The following is a 15,597-nucleotide window of genomic DNA, read 5'->3' as shown; positions in this document are numbered from 1 at the left end:
TTTTTGGAATGTTTTTCTTTTTGAAAATGATGAATGGCGGAAGTTTTTGGTCGTCAGCCGTTATGCATAGCATAACTGTAACACGCTGCTTGTAACAAGGCTGTGAAACAATGGGCACTAAACAAACCAACGTGCGGCCGCGATGCCCTCGAATACCGTCGAAGCCTGCCGAACGCTGCCAAGATTACAGCAACACGCTGATGGAGTTATCAGGGTGGCTTTCGACTGATTGATGATGATGACACATCCACACATTGCTCACCATGAGGTACGAATATGGAGCTCTGTGCCGCTATCTGTCGTGCATTGTCAGAACGTGGTCGGAACACAACTCTGGCGGCTGCGGAGCTGCGGCTCGACGAAAGAGTGAGCAAACGCAATGGCCGGTCTTGGCTACACGCACTTCCTCGCACAAAGGGGGATGCTTAGATTCGCATGCAAACTTTTTTTCCAAATTTTTTAACGAAAATTGGGGGGGGGGGGGGGGGGGGTGCTTAGAATCGCGAAAATACGGTACTAAAGATTTTTGCTGGTCCCAGTGACTTTACTATAGAGGAGTTCTACTGCAGCGCACGTTGTCCATAAACCCATTCTTTCTATCTGAAGAAGGGATGAAGGTGCTGTAATAAGTTAATTTCTGCAATGGTTAGTAATTTTATTAGAACCCATTCTTTCTATCTGAAGAAGGGATAAAGGTGCTGTAATAAGTTAATTTCTGCAATGGTTAGTAATTTTATTAGATTAGTGTTGCATATTAGTGCTTATTCTATGCTTCCATTATTCCTTTAGTACAGCACGTGGAATCCCGCTACAAAAATATTTGCAAGACTGAAAATTTTCGCTCAAGCAGAAATTTTGCTAACATGACATCAGGCTAGAACATTGAGAGATACGGCTGGGTGATTCACCAGGAGCTTTTATTTCCAAAATTCCATTCATTTTAGTCTTGTTTCGTGTCAAAATCGGCATTGCAGCGTGATTTGGGAAACCTTCGGCCGTTGGCATATCTGCTTAAATCAGACACCCACTAACTGGCTACCTAAATGTTTTCTTTTTTCTTTTTTTTTTCTGCACAATGTAAAAGCATTTCTGTTTCCACCCTGGGGAAAAAAAGTGGGGCATAATCAATGCCAACAGCAGTCGTAAAGTATAATGAGTCAGCGGCAGAGTCGGGAGTTGGCAGCAATGAAATGACTAACAGCGAAAACCACGCAGCATAACAAACCACATAATCAGGAATTTCCAACAATGTTCAGAAAGTGTTCTGTGCAACAAGCGTACGTCACCGGGCAGGGAATTCCACTGCTCAATGCCACGAGGGAAGAAGCTAAATTTGAAAGTGTCTGTGTGTGCGTAAATAGGCGGCACGTTCAAGTAATGGGAATTCATTCACTTGAACGAGTGAACAATATTGCGAAAATACTTTGAACACTCATTGTCGCAGCAAGTACCCAACAGAAAAAGACTTGATGATGGTGAAAAGTTCCTATCATACCTTTGGCATATAAACTGCACTGATTTCCTTTGAACTGACTCAAGCTTATTGACGTCGTTTTGTTTATGAGGGTTCCAAATTATCGACCCATACTCTAAACTTGGACGGATTAGAGGTTTGTAAGTGACCAATTTAGTTTCCTGGGGGCAACAGAAACGCTCTGTTGCAGGTACTCTAGCCTCCGCAATGCATTGTTGCATATCATGTTAATGTGTTTTGACCATGACAAATTAGAAGAAAGAACACCTAAATACTTGTACTCAGACACGTGTTTCAAAAATTCACCTTTGAATGAATAAGAGTAAGAGGACGGGGCTGCATAGTTACAGAATGACATGCAGACGGATTTACGAAAATTTATTTGCATTTGCCGCATTTCACACTATGAGCAGAATGATAAAAAGGAAGCATTCAGTTGCTCGTGATCATCAGATGATTTAATTGATTGGTACACCACACAATCATAGCATACAATTGATGTATATATGTATAGGAATAGCAGAGGCCCCAGCATGGATCCTTGTTGCATTACCATATGATACTTCAGCAGTTTCAGAATGAACAGGAGTTTAGAGAGATACGCTGCTTGCGATAAGAAAGAAAACTCGATATCCAATTCACTAATGCCAGGTTTTTAAGCATTGCATTCAGCTCACAAAGAAATTTAGCGTGGAGAACCGTATCGAAGGCTTTAGGTAGATCGACAAATAAAGCGTCAACCTGAGTACGGATATCACGGGAACTAGCAATGTCATGTTTGAATTCACTGAGTTGGGAAATGGTGCTCAACCCTCGCCGAAAACCATGCTGATATTTACACAAAATGTTGTTAGCTTGAAAAAATTCTGTAATGGGGTTGTGAATTGTGTGTTCGAGTAATTTACATGGCTGCGAAGTTGATGAGCAGCTGCATTCCTTATCGAGAATTTCGCGATATTCAAGGGTTCAAATCTACATAGGCTGTAGGTAATGCATGCAAAATGTTTTTGCGCTAGCATTCAAACTGATGGAGTAATTGACGGTTAAACCTCAAACTTTACTTTACAGCACTGTAGTTCTGCGGAGAAGCTTGGTGATGACATCACGGACGGTACTATTTCTGATGTTCGTTGCCTTCGCCCACATACTGCTGCACATTTTCTGACGGTGCTAATCAACATTTCTAGGGCTTTATTTTCAGCAGCCTTCTTTTCATTTCTTCAAACCAAGTGTGTCTATGCAGAAAACATACCGGTACCGTCAATGACGTCATCATGTGCTGCTGTGCAGTGCGGTGAAGCCTGGTAGCCGTGGCGATTTTAATCGCTAATTGCGCCATTGTTTCAAATGCTAGCGCCAAGATATTTCGCACACTTTAAGTACAAGTTATAATCATTCAACCAATCGAAACTCATCGAAATCTAAAACCGGTGCATCTTCCCTTTAAGGAAATTGGGCAATAGTTGGATAATATCCAGGGGCCTCCAGATTTAAGCAAGAACGTCTTGGCCGCTTCTTGAGACATCATCAATGGAGCATTTTGTGTTGCTTGCAGAATTATTCACTTCTAAATTATCCTTTCAAAAGACAGACTGAAAGTATGTATCAAGGCCAGTTCCTATGACATGAATCAAAGATGGGCTCATCATTAATAATAAAGGTATTTGGACTAATGCTCTTTGGTATTATGGATTCCCAGAATTTTCTGGGGTTGCTTTTCATTAATTGCTGGATGTATTTCTATAGTAAAAGTCCTTTGTCCTGTTAACCTTGACTCGGAGTTGTTCTTTAGTATTGTTGAAGAGGGTGTGAGCAAAGGATCGCCGTTGCGCTTGGAAACACATACCGTATTTACTCGAATCTAACGCGCACCTTTTTTCCGATATATCGTGTCCAAAAATTGGGTGCGCGTTAGAATCGAGTACGACCCTAAATCTCCGACATCATATCGCCATCGGCATTTCAAAATGGCCGCCTGGTATGCACTTCGAGCCTACTAGCTGGTCTAGCTGTCTATGCCTAGCTGCAGTAGCGTCCTTCGTGTGCTTTGGTACATGTGCTTTGGTTAGCCTACCCGTTTTCTGCGATTGACCGACCAGTATGGACGTGCCGAAGATTCGTCGAGTTCATCATGATGCCGCATTTAAAAGGAAAGTCATCGTGTGTGCAGAGACGGACGGAAATCGGGCCGCATCACGCACATTCGGAGTTCCGGAGACATGCGTGCGGGACTGGCGCAAGCAGAAGGAAAAGATTTTCGGCAGCAAGGCTACACGAAAAGGTTTCAGTGGACCGAAGCAGGGCCGGTTCATCGAAATAGAAGAGCGGCTCGCAGAATATGTTCTAGAGCAGCGAGCGGCGCAGCGGCCAGTGACGACGGACCTGCTCAAAGTCCGGGCGATGCAGCTAGCCCTACAAACAGGGCTAACGCGGAGCGACTTTAAAGCGAGCAGGTGCTGGCTGTCTAATTTTATGAAGAGAAAAGGCTTTTCTCTTCGAAGGCGGACAGGGATATGCCAGAAGTTACCTGAAGAGTACGAAGAAAAGCTGCACAGTTTTCAGCGGTTCGTTCTAAGTTTGCGCCGCAAGTACGGCTACCACCTCGGCCAGATTGGAAATGCCGATCAGACACCGCTGTACTTTGACATGCCTGCCACCACAACCGTTGAAAAGAAGGGGGCGAAGCAAGTGCACGTGTTGTCTTCCGGCCATGAAAAAACACGCGTCACCGCAATGCTTTGTTGCACCGCGGATGGACACAAGCTGCCCCCGTATCTCATATTCAGGCGCAAGACGCTCCCGAAAGGAATCGTGTTTCCGAGTGGCGTGATTGTGCGTGCCAATGAAAAAGGTTGGATGACAACGGACTTGGTCGCCGACTGGATCGATAACGTCTGGCGCAAGAGACCCGGCGGCAGTTTGGGCCTGCGTGCGATGCTTGTGCTCGACGCTTTCAAGTGCCATCTCGACCAACGCATCAAGGACAAGCTCGCTGCGTGCAACACCGGCCTTGTCGTGATACCAGGTGGCATGACATCGCAGCTCCAGCCGCTCGATGTTTGCTTGAACAAGCCAGTGAAAGATAGGATTCGGGCGCTCTACACCGAATGGCTTGTGAGTGGCTACCATGAATTCACTCCCAGCAACAGAATGAAGCGTGCCTCGCTGCAAGAGTTCACTGGATGGGCGAAAGATGCGTGATGCACGATACCGTCTGCCATGGTCATCAAGGCCTTTAAAAAATGTGGCATATCGAATGTCATGGACGGCACCGAGGATGAGATGCTTTGGTCCGTCAGCAGTGACAAGGAGTTGTCCGACAGCGACGACGAGTGAACCTTGTGCCGGCATAGTGACAATCTTGGCAAGATAAGCCGTTTCCTTTTGTGTGTGTGTTTTTTAGTGCACCGAGATTAAATCTTTGCTTTTCCAAACGAGACGAAGTTGTATTGCTGTATGAAAGCGTTAGGTGCGCGGTACTCTTTTTCGCGGAGAACGGGTGCGCGTTACAATCGGAGCTTTTTTTTTTTCGGGGGTGGGGGTCACGAAAAACGGGTGCGCGTTACAATCGAGGGCGCGTTAGATTCGAGTAAATACGGTAGTCTCGAAACACGGCGAGAGAGGTGGAGTATGTCTCTTGTTATCCACGGCATATTGAGATTTTGTTTTTTAGTCTAACGGAACAAAATGCTGAATACAGAACTGAACAGTGCTTCAAAAAAAGTTACCAATGAATCCACGTCACCCGAGTTGCTGAGACTTTGAAACGTTTCAAATGAGTCTCCTAATATATCTTGGATGCCCTCTAAAATCAGGAATTGTTGAATAAATGAATGCGGCTCAGGAACAGAAAATGGAATCGAAACAAGAACAGCGTCGTTATCGGATATTCCTTTGATGACTTCACATGATAATTGTTTTGCGAAGAGAGAAGAGCTTAAAAACATGAAGTCCAGTGTTGCAGCAAGCTTTGTATCATTATCGACTATCTGTTTCAACCCAAATGGCACTGAAAGATTCTCAAGCTTATTGCTTTTTGCAATGTCATTACCAGTAATAGATAATATGGTCCAGTGAATAATTATGTTTGGGTTTCTGATGTGATGGTCATGCAAGAAGTTACTTAATTACTTAAAGCATACAGTTTGTCCTGGAATTACCTGGTTGCACCAAGTTGACTCTATTTCGGCAGGAGTAGGAATTCCAGCAAATTTCAAGCTAGCCCTAATGAAAAGAGTGACACCACTTTTTTTACACTGTTGCCTGTCTGCCCTAATTACAACAAACCCTAGAGGGGTTATTTCCTAGTCTGTTATACTGTCATGCAGTCACATTTCAGTGACTGCAATAATATGGGCCAATGCGCAAGAATTAAAAAGACGAAGTTTGGAAGCAGGTTTATTACACATGGCATTATTGTTCAGAACACGAAGGTCGCTGATGGCGTTCAGTCAGTGTTAAATCTGAAGTTGATGCTTTCGCAGTAGCAGGCATCAGTGGGTGGGGTTCTTGAGTTGGAATCTTTAATTAAAGGATTCTCAGCATCAACCCAGTTATAACGCACGCCATCCACAAATACGTGGTCATATCTCAAAGGCGCTTTTGACCCACTGTCCCGATAAGACTGCGTAGCATCCCAAAGCTTTTCTCTGATCGATCATACATGTGCAGAAAAATCTTCCAATAAGTAAATGCCTGAATCTTTGAGCCTGTGTGCATTCTTTAATGCTTGTGAGTTTTCCCTAAAGTCCAGCAGCTTAATGATTACAGGATGAGGGCGCCCGTCCTGTTTGTTACCTAGCCGATGGTACCTTTCGGTCTTAAGGCATTCCGTCTAAGAATTGTCAACAAATACTTTTTGTCACAGCAATGTAGAGAGTTTTGCTAGTTCCTTGGTCATCATCTTCTGCGAGACCGTAAAAAATAATGTTTCTGCAAGACGCCAAGCACACAGTGACACAGAGGAGTGTGGTTTGTGACCTGCAACCCATGTGCTGACCACAGGGTGCGCACAGGTGCTTGAAAGCCTTGAATACCATTGAATTACGGAAGTCTGTTTTCAAGGCCCTTAAAAACCTTGAATTTATGACTGGTCCTTGAAGATTCTTGAATTCCTTGAATACTAAATTTGAACTGGTGTTTTTCGTCATGAAAACGTTTTTGTTGCTAAACTTTTATTTTTGACTGAGTTCTGAATGAACTGCGGGGAAGGAAACATCTATTTTTAGCCTATTTAGCGCATTCTCGTTAGGCGGCTGGCAACACTGCAGTGGGCGCGCGGCTGCGTCGTCCCATCGCTATCGCATCGCCATCACTCACCGAGCCCAACGTTTTTAGATAGGTTTACCGAGCCGTGCGGCCGTGTCTACGCTGGCGTTGCCCTAGTGCGTGCATTTTTGGAATGAGCGTGGCTTCTGCCTGTCAGCGCACGTGATATTTTCATATGTGACACAATGCCCGGAAAGAGCAAGTTTCAGGCTACGTGGCGCCACCATGACGAATACAAGCAGTGGATTGCGCCTGATACGAGTCCGCATCGGGCTAAGTGCGAGCTTTGCGGTAAAACTGTGGATGTGACTGCCATGGGTGAATCCGCTTTAAAAAGTCACATGAAAAGCGGCAAGCATATTGGCGCAATGAAAGTAGCGCAAGGGAGCGCGTTGAAAAGGTACCTGACGCCGGTCGCGGTAGAGCAGTCTACTAGCGCGTGTTCCTCGCAGTCGCCAAGCCTAAACGATGCTTGCAAAGCGCACGAGCTTGTCACTGACGCTGAAATTCTTTGGACTCTGAAAGTTGTGACATCCCACTTTTCGTACCGGTCGTCATCCCAAGCAGGGGAGCTATTTCAGCGCACGTTTCCGGACAGTGAAGTGGCAAAGGCGTTTTCTTGCGGTGAGAAGAAATGCGCCTATATGACGTGTCACGGTCTCAGGCCTTTTTCTTCCAGCATTGCAGCGAGAAATAGAACAGTGAATTCTATGTCGTACTGTTTGACGAGTCGGCAAATGAGTTTCTGCAAAGTAAGCAAATGGATGTGCACGTGAGGTGTTGGGACTCTGCTCACCAAGTGGCGACCAGGTATTACACCTCCGTTTTTATGGGGCATTCCACAGCCGATGACATTCAGGAAAAGTTGCTAAGTGCCCTCGAGCCTTTGCCTCTTGCCAAGATTCTTCAGATATCGATGGATGGGCCCAATGTCAATCTGAAGTTCTTCAAAGGAGATTCTTCAGATATCGATGGATGGGCCCAATGTCAATCTGAAGTTCTTCAAAGGTCTTCAAGAGCACTTGCAACAAAACCACCAAGTTCTGTGTGTGGATTTAGGCACTTGTGGGCTACACACAGTGCACAATGCTTATAGGGCTGGAGTTCCAGCAACTAAATGGGGACTTGACTGCTTGTTGTCAAGAAAAAGAAGCTGGAATTGACAATTGATGATCTCATGGCATCTGCAAATGCCTATGCTGATAAAGCAGAGGCAGAAAACAATGTGACACACATTGTAAAGTCCAATAACCTCAAAAAGACGGCTAAAGACAAGAGTGAGGAGCTACACGCCATCAAGCTCCAAATTCAACAAAAGCTGCTGGAGCTCCCCTGAAGTAGCCCTGAGGAGCTGCTTCCTAATGATTTTTTTGTTTTGTGCAGTTGAAGCAGTGGACAATATTTTGTGAGGGTATAGGAAATAACCAACAATTTTATAAAACTAATTTTTTACTTTTCTGCGGGATATGACCAAACTTTCACTGTGATATTTTATGAAGCTATATTTAATTTTTTTCTGTGCAATAGAAGCAAATCTGCGTAGTGATGTTTTTTTTTCTTTATGGAATAAATATTTCAGACGTTTTGAGAGCACTGTTTGAAGATCTTTGACATGGAAAGAAAATTAAGCCCTCGAAGGGGGCCTTGAAAATCCTCCTATGGGGGCTTGAAATTCCTTGAATATCCTTGAATTCTTTTCTTTGCCACCTGTACGAACCCTGTGACCAACCCCTGGCACCCTGAGCGACACACTACAGCATCACGAGCTGCTTACTTAGTGTTGATAACCTTAATGGGCTCTTCAGTGAAACCACAGCGGAAGTACTTTGAGAACTAGTTGCCACTTGAAAGGTGTAACATTATATAACCTGTTACCTCCAGCACAATAATAACTTCACTTTAAATCATCATAAAATTGACTTTTGTTACATCTGTCTGCGAAGGGAAGGAAAACGTGGGCCAGCTGAAAGCTGCCTTGTGCCAACGGCCACAAGTCACACGCGTGGGATCATAGTATAGTCGGCAAAACCAGCATGGACTCTTTGCACCAGATTACATTGTTGTGCGTGTGCACAAATATGTGTATCTATCCTAAATCCGCTGGGACTCAGTGGGGATGCTGAATTAGTGAAATGACTTCACCGTTTTTTTTTTTTTCTTGTTTTAGTGAAACCTCGCAAGATACTAAATTGTGCAGCATATTTGGGTGCGCACAAAAAGAAAAAAAAAAAGAAACACCTGCTTACACGCAAAAGTTTCTGAAGCAAAACCACATGCTGAAAAATAGTTTGTTTTGAAGGGAAATGATTGCATTGCTATGTGTGTTTTTCTTGACGAGGAGCAGGAACTACTTCGTTATAATGGCATTCATCTCAAAGTGGTTGGAATTTAATTTAATTGGATTTTTTAAGCACTATACAGACTGGCTGCCATTGCTAGGTTGGCAGAATTTGCTGGTCTGCTTCCAGTTGTGATTTCTGAATCTGTTGTTGACTAACCTGCCTCATTATACACTGGGCATGTTGAAGCACAGCGGCTTCATGCATCGAGCATTTACTGCACACATACCACAGTCTCAATTTTTTCACTGGAACATGTTGCAGCACGCGAGCCAAGAGCACAGTGGTGAAACTGCTTGCTCTGTTTCATATTAGCATTTCACTAAAGCTTACTGCAGAGCTGCCAATGCCACAGACTCTCTCCTCTCAAGAATAATTATCTACTTACTTTCAGTGAAATAGGCCAATTGTGGTGTGAATGGGTCCACTCCTGTTTTGAAATCATTCTCGCATTGATGTGATCCTTGCAGAGTTCCAGTGCCACTCCTGGGTGACGGCACCACGCGTCTCCCCGAGCACCTTGCAACGCCTCCCCCCACCCCGTGGCGGAGGTCGCCCCCACTCGGCCTCCTCACAGCTGCCAAGGAGCAGCCGCCGCTGGCCACTGCTGCCACCGGCTTGCTGATGAAGCTTCTCTTCTCAGTGGTCGCATGTGTGTGTGTGTGTATGTGTTGTTAGGACGGTGGAGCTGCTACCTCTGCCCCCTTCCCCAGAATTGTGTTGCCCTTTACCCTTCCTGTTCAGTTTGGCTCACCTCTGCATGGTCTGGTGGCTGCTTGAGCTGTCTGTCCCTGCCTCCTCCAGTTCCTTTCAGTGGCCTTCCGGTTGTCACCGTTTCTTTTTCTTTATCACTCTTATCTTCCTCCTCCGTGAGCTCCACCTTCAGGAATAGAGATGGTTCCATGAAAGGCAAGGCTTCTCGCTGCAGGTTAAAGGTTCCCTTGCATCAGCACACTCGACTGTTACTTCATACTGATGTCAGTAATCTGATTTACCTGAAACATAATATACACCCAAGAAAAAAAAAAAGCTGGCATAGTACAGGAAAGTTGTGTGGCCAGGAAAAGAAATGTTTTGCTCCACACATTGCCACGTCAGAGAGTATGCTGCATGAGGACAAAGCTTTGCCTGCTCGGATATTGGCCCCGCCCCGCCTATTTTTTTCCCCATTTTGTGGGTCCCGTTTCGCAAAGGCCACCATTGTTGCTGCCTTTGAGGAGGCCTGTCAAGTGTCCTACCTTCTTGGTGTCTGGCTCACTTTGGCCCGGTATTTAAGAAGCCGCGGCTGCCGTTGCTCTTCTGGGTGTTCTTTGGTGCCACTGCTGCTCCTTGCAGCTGCTGCCAGTGTCTCGCAATGGGCAGGTGAGGGTGGAGATGAGGCCCTGCGTGAGCACTGTTCCACGTTGCGGTTGTCTCTTCTTGCCTCTGCTTTTGTGCATGGTGCCCCACCATCTCTTTGCTTGGGGCTTTAGGTGTCTTCCGTTCTCAAGGGGGTAAAAAAAAAAAAAAACTATTGTGCATGTGTTTGTGTGCATCTCTTTGGCTCACCTCGTTCTTCTGATCATTGTGGTCATTGTCTTGTGTGTCGCTGGGCTTTCTGGTCTCTTTTGGTTGTTGTTGTTGCTGTTGTTGTCGCCTGTGTTGTGCTGTAGGCTACAACTGAGTGTGATTTGAATTTCTTTCCCCTCCTCTCCCTCCCGTTGACGTATGAACTGCTCGGTCATGCAAGCTGTTGCGTCCACTTGTCTTGGAGAGCAGCGAGTATTTATCAACAAATGCTTGGGGTGATGGAGAGAGGTGGAAGCAGATTTTCTTCTCTCCAACTCCAGGCGGCGCGTGTAATATATTTGTGCTAGCCATGCCTTGTGTAAGGCATGGCAATCACGTCAATTCCATTTCTCCACGCAAGTCTTGCAAATAAATAAAAAAAGACATACGAAAGAACAGAAACGAAAATGTAAAGTGCTCGCAGCAAATGTCTAGTCTCAAGGCACTAGCTGAGGCAGCGTGTTCCCGGGCGTGGGACTCCAGTTTCTGTGAAAAGGAATGCCCCTTATTTTTCTATCTTTTCTTTTTTTTGCTCTAAGTTTTGATACGCATGAACTCTCTTTGCCCAAAGGAGTTTTCGGAAAGGAGTAGGTAATGCGGCTACAGGCGCTTTCTAGGCCTTGGGCTGTCGCAGTTTGCTTCTGTCTTAGATCATGGAAATGCATCAGACAAGAGGCTGCCACAGGCTTTTTCATCTATAAGCGTTCGATGGTGACAGTGCCCAAACGAAGTTTATGTGCCACTGGCCTTCATATAGTGAAAAATGAATGCTGTAAACAACTCGCTATGAAGTGGCTCCGTTAAGGGGAAAAAATGAATCCTGATCACATATTTGCACTTTGTTAGCATGGCAGAAGACAGCGCTAAACGACTGCAAACAACAGAGGAATGAAGAGGACTGTTGCTTGTCCTTATCATTAATCCTCTGTTGTTAGTCATCATTATACGATGTTTTCTGCCTTGCCCAACTTTCTGCTCTTATCAGCACTTAGTTATAGCTTTGATGAGCTTTAGGTAGTAAGAAGAGCTCGAGAACTCAGTGGCGTTCCATGCTGAGAGGTGGAGGATGGCAGTGAAGGGAAACTCGAAAGCTGGTTGCTTTCTCTCTTTTCATTTTGTTTTGTTTGGCGGTGTGATATGTTGAGGAAGGCAAAGTGCGCTGGTCGCGCCTTTTTCGACGCCTCCTTCGTTGTTTCTAATCTTAAATTCAGAGTGGAGAATAGCAGTGAGAGACCGAGTTGTGACATTGTGCAGCCTGATGAACAGAATCGCTTTTTAAAGCTAGTTCTGCTGTACATTTCTTCTAGAAGTGTTGTGGTGGTTCGTTTCTTTGCATTGACACATTGTTTTCGTCGACCTTTCCTTGGAAGTGCTGCAAGCTTTTCCAACATATGCACCTTTCTGTACAGCGCACGCAACTCATCATCTTTTGTGTTTTAACGAGGGGAAAAGGAAGTTGTGTGGGATGCAATCAAGGAAGCTGCACACATTGTTTCAGGGAATTTTCGCGAGCTTTTTTGTTAGTTTCTTTTTTCACCCTGTCCCTTTTCTTCTTCTGTCTTGTCTTTTGTGTTTGTACAAATGCTAATTGTGTGAAGAACTTTAACAATGGGATGCAAGGAGGGAAATGAGACAACTTCGAAATAAAAAAATATCATGTAAATGCAGACGAACAGAATACTATATTTATTGATTTTTTTTTTAGATCTGCTGTTGTAGATTTTTGAATAAATACTTCATTTCCTTCCTGATGTTTGTTGCAGTTGGACTTCTTAACACTTGACTGTGATTTATAACATGGCTTAGACGTAGCTGTTACAGCATCATGTGCCAAGAACAAGTAGAGACGGGTGCTGCTGTGACGTGTTCTACGTAAAAAGCATAGATGGCACTCATGGTTAAAAAAAATATCAACTCACTTCAGCTGGTGCCTTCACATTTGTGGTCATGATTCAAGCTGTATGAAATCCTCATCGTGGATACAACGCGAGCCTGAAACCTGAAAAGCCGTGCACTATATTTTGTTATAGTTCCCTTCCAACAAGTCTTCTATTCTTGGCCTATATAATTTCTTAGCAACTATATGTGCCACCTCTGAGGGCTATATTGACTGCTGAATTTTACTTGTGTTGATGTGCTTGCTAAATGTATTTGATTTTCAATTTCTTTCAATTTGCTGAGAACACTCAATGTGGAAAAGCTTGAAGCAGTGAAAGCAGTTACAGTAAATGTATGTGGGAGACTTGTGTCTCTCATCTGCGCCATCATCTAATCAACTGGAGTAGACTTTTGGGTTCAACATGACTTATGTGACGAGTGTATGGGGTATGGTTAGGTGCCACTCTACTTTGGCTTTTTCCTTAGTACTGCTGAAGTACTTATAGCAACACCCCACTGCTTCAGAAATTATGTGCTTTCTATTTTGCGTTCATTGACCTCCTTAGGGGAGCATGAAAATGGTAGCCCGAAAGCAGTGAAGAGGAAATTAGGCATAGGCAAAAATGAGATGTATGCGCTGAGAGACAAGGTGGGCAATTTCATTACTAATACGGACAAGATAGTCAAAGTACTAGCAGAGTTCTGTACCGATCTCTATAGTAGCCAAAGTAGTTTAAAAAATATTGAGACTGGCAATAGTGAAGAGCAATCAGGTGTTCCGCCAAGGTTAAGAACGCTTTAGAAGCTATGAAAATGGGGAAAGCAGCTGGGGAGGTAACCACAGATTCGTTGAAGGAAGATGGGGGTATCTTGCTAGAAAAACGTCGCCCTGTACAGGCAATGCCTGATGACATGGATGATAGTGGAATGTTGGGAGAACGCTGACATAGTCTTAATCTATGAGAAATGGGACACTAAGGACTCCAAAAATTAGAGCAATCGGCTTACTATCAGTTACAAGACATTTACTAAGGTTATCGCTAGTAGAATCGGGGCAACCTTAGACTTCAATCAACCAAAGGATCAAGCAGGTTTTTTGAGAGGGTACTATATCATCGGATCATATTCATACTATCAACCAAGTGATAGAAAAATGCTCGGAATATAACCAGCCCTATAAACAGCATTCATTCATTGCGATGGCATTTGACTCGATCGAAATTCTGCAGTTGTGCAGCCGTTGCAAAATTGGGGTGTAGCTGAGCCATATGGGAAAATACCGGACAATATTTATAGTGGCTGCACAGCAACCATTGTTCTCCATTAAGAAAGGTGTTAGGCAAGGATGACACGATCTTGTCAGTATTATTCACAGCTTGCTTAGAGGAAGTATTCGGAGACTTGGAAGGGGAGCAGTTAGGAATAAGGAATGATAGAGAATACCTCAGTAATTTGTGATTCGCTGTTGACATTGTTGCTAAGTAATTCAGAGGATGAATTTGCAAAGGATAATTAATGACCTAGACAAGAAAAGCAGAAAGGTAGGCCTAAAAGTTGATATGCAGCAGAGTAATGTGTTCAACAGTCTCTGGAAGGAAAGCACTGGAAGTGGTAGGCAAGTATGTAGGCAGTGACCGCAGATCCAGACCACGAAAGGGATACACCTAGGAAAATAAGGGGATGGAGTATGTTTGGCGAGTACTCGCAGATCTTGACTAGCAGCAGCTTGCCGCTTTCTGATGGAGCTGAAACGTAGAGGCTAATGAAAGGAGTTTTACTTAAGTTTAGGACAACATAGAAAGCTATGGAATGGAAAATGGTAGATGTAACATTAAGAAATAGGAAACATCCAGCGTATATCAGAAGAGTAACTTGAGTTATTCTAGTCGAAATCGAGAAGAAATCGGCATGGGCAGACGTGTAGTGTGAAGAGACAACTGATGGTTGCTAAGGGTAACAAATTAGATTTCAAGGGACGGGAAGTGTAATGGGGCGGCAGAATATAGGTGGGATGATGAGTTTAGGAAGTTTTCCGGGGTTAAGTGCACGCAGCTAGCACAGGACTGGAGGAACATGGGGGAGTCCGTCACCCTGCATTGGGTGTAGTCCGGCTGATATAGTATTCCATATAGCATTCTCGTCCTGAATGGTCTCGGTTTATAAAAATAGGAGATACTGTGAATGAGCCTAGTTTTGCAAATTGTTCATTTTGCAGTTCATTTGCTGCAACTCAATACACGCTTTTAGCATTGTACACCGGCTGGCTGCAACCAAAGTGCATGTCATGGAACTGAAGGATGTTTACCGAACCAATTTGCATCCATCAATGCAGTGAGCAAGTAACTGTAAAGAATTGCAGATCTTGCTTGCTTCGATACCTGAACACCTTGAATTAACTCCTTTGCGTGGCCATGTTCTTCAATCGCAAGGAATTCAGCGGGTCATGTGTGCACATATTGCATGCCACAGCTGTGTTTATGTTGCAGCTCACCACTTTGATGTTCCTTAGAAATGAAAAGTTTAGTTATGTTTTAGACTGATGGAAATATCTAGGCTCATGTGAGCACAATGAAAAAGTATCGATGTGCCATATGTTAAACATTTTGGTCAAATAATTAAACTGGAGCTCCTGACTATGGCATTCTTTGTAGCCCATCTACAAACTTCACATGCTATATTCTTTATATCCTCAGTCTACTATGAGGATATAAAGAATATAGCATGTGAAGTTTGTGAAGAATGCCATAGTCAGGAGCTTGAACCCCAGCGGGGTGGCGCAGTGGTTATGGCACCCTACTACTGTTCCCAAGGGCGCGGGATTGAATCCCGGCCTCCGCGGCCGCTTTTCGATGGAGGCGAAAAGCAAGGCGCCCGTGTGCTGTGCGATGTCAGTGCACATTAAAAAACCCCAGGTGGTCGAAATTTCCGGAGTCCTCCACTACGGCGTCTCTCATAGCCTGAGTTGCTTTGGGACGTTAAACCCCACAAACCAAACCAAAGCATCATAGTAGACTGAAAATGTTTTTCCCTAGCATTGTCAGGCCGGTTCTTGCATGGCCTAAAAATAAACATACATCTGCTGTTCACACA

General features: G+C 44.4%; 1 protein-coding gene across 1 annotated transcript in view; it reads left to right on the top strand.

Annotated features, from left to right (window-relative positions):
• The window catches only part of rl (Mitogen-activated protein kinase rl), a 37,240-nt gene extending 24,860 nt beyond the window's left edge, over positions 1-12,380 (top strand). The window contains exon 8 of the mRNA XM_084598614.1: positions 9,552-12,380. The gene's annotated coding sequence lies outside the window, so the exon portion shown is untranslated. The remainder of the gene's footprint in view (positions 1-9,551) is intronic.
• Positions 12,381-15,597: the final 3,217 nt, after the last annotated feature.

Source organism: Amblyomma maculatum, chromosome 3 (assembly GCF_055883805.1).
Source record: "Amblyomma maculatum isolate TAMU_Amacu chromosome 3, ASM5588380v1, whole genome shotgun sequence".
Classification (NCBI taxonomy): Eukaryota; Metazoa; Arthropoda; class Arachnida; order Ixodida; family Ixodidae; genus Amblyomma; species Amblyomma maculatum.
The sequence above is the reverse complement of the archived record's forward strand: the minus strand, read 5'-3'. Positions and strand labels throughout refer to the sequence as shown.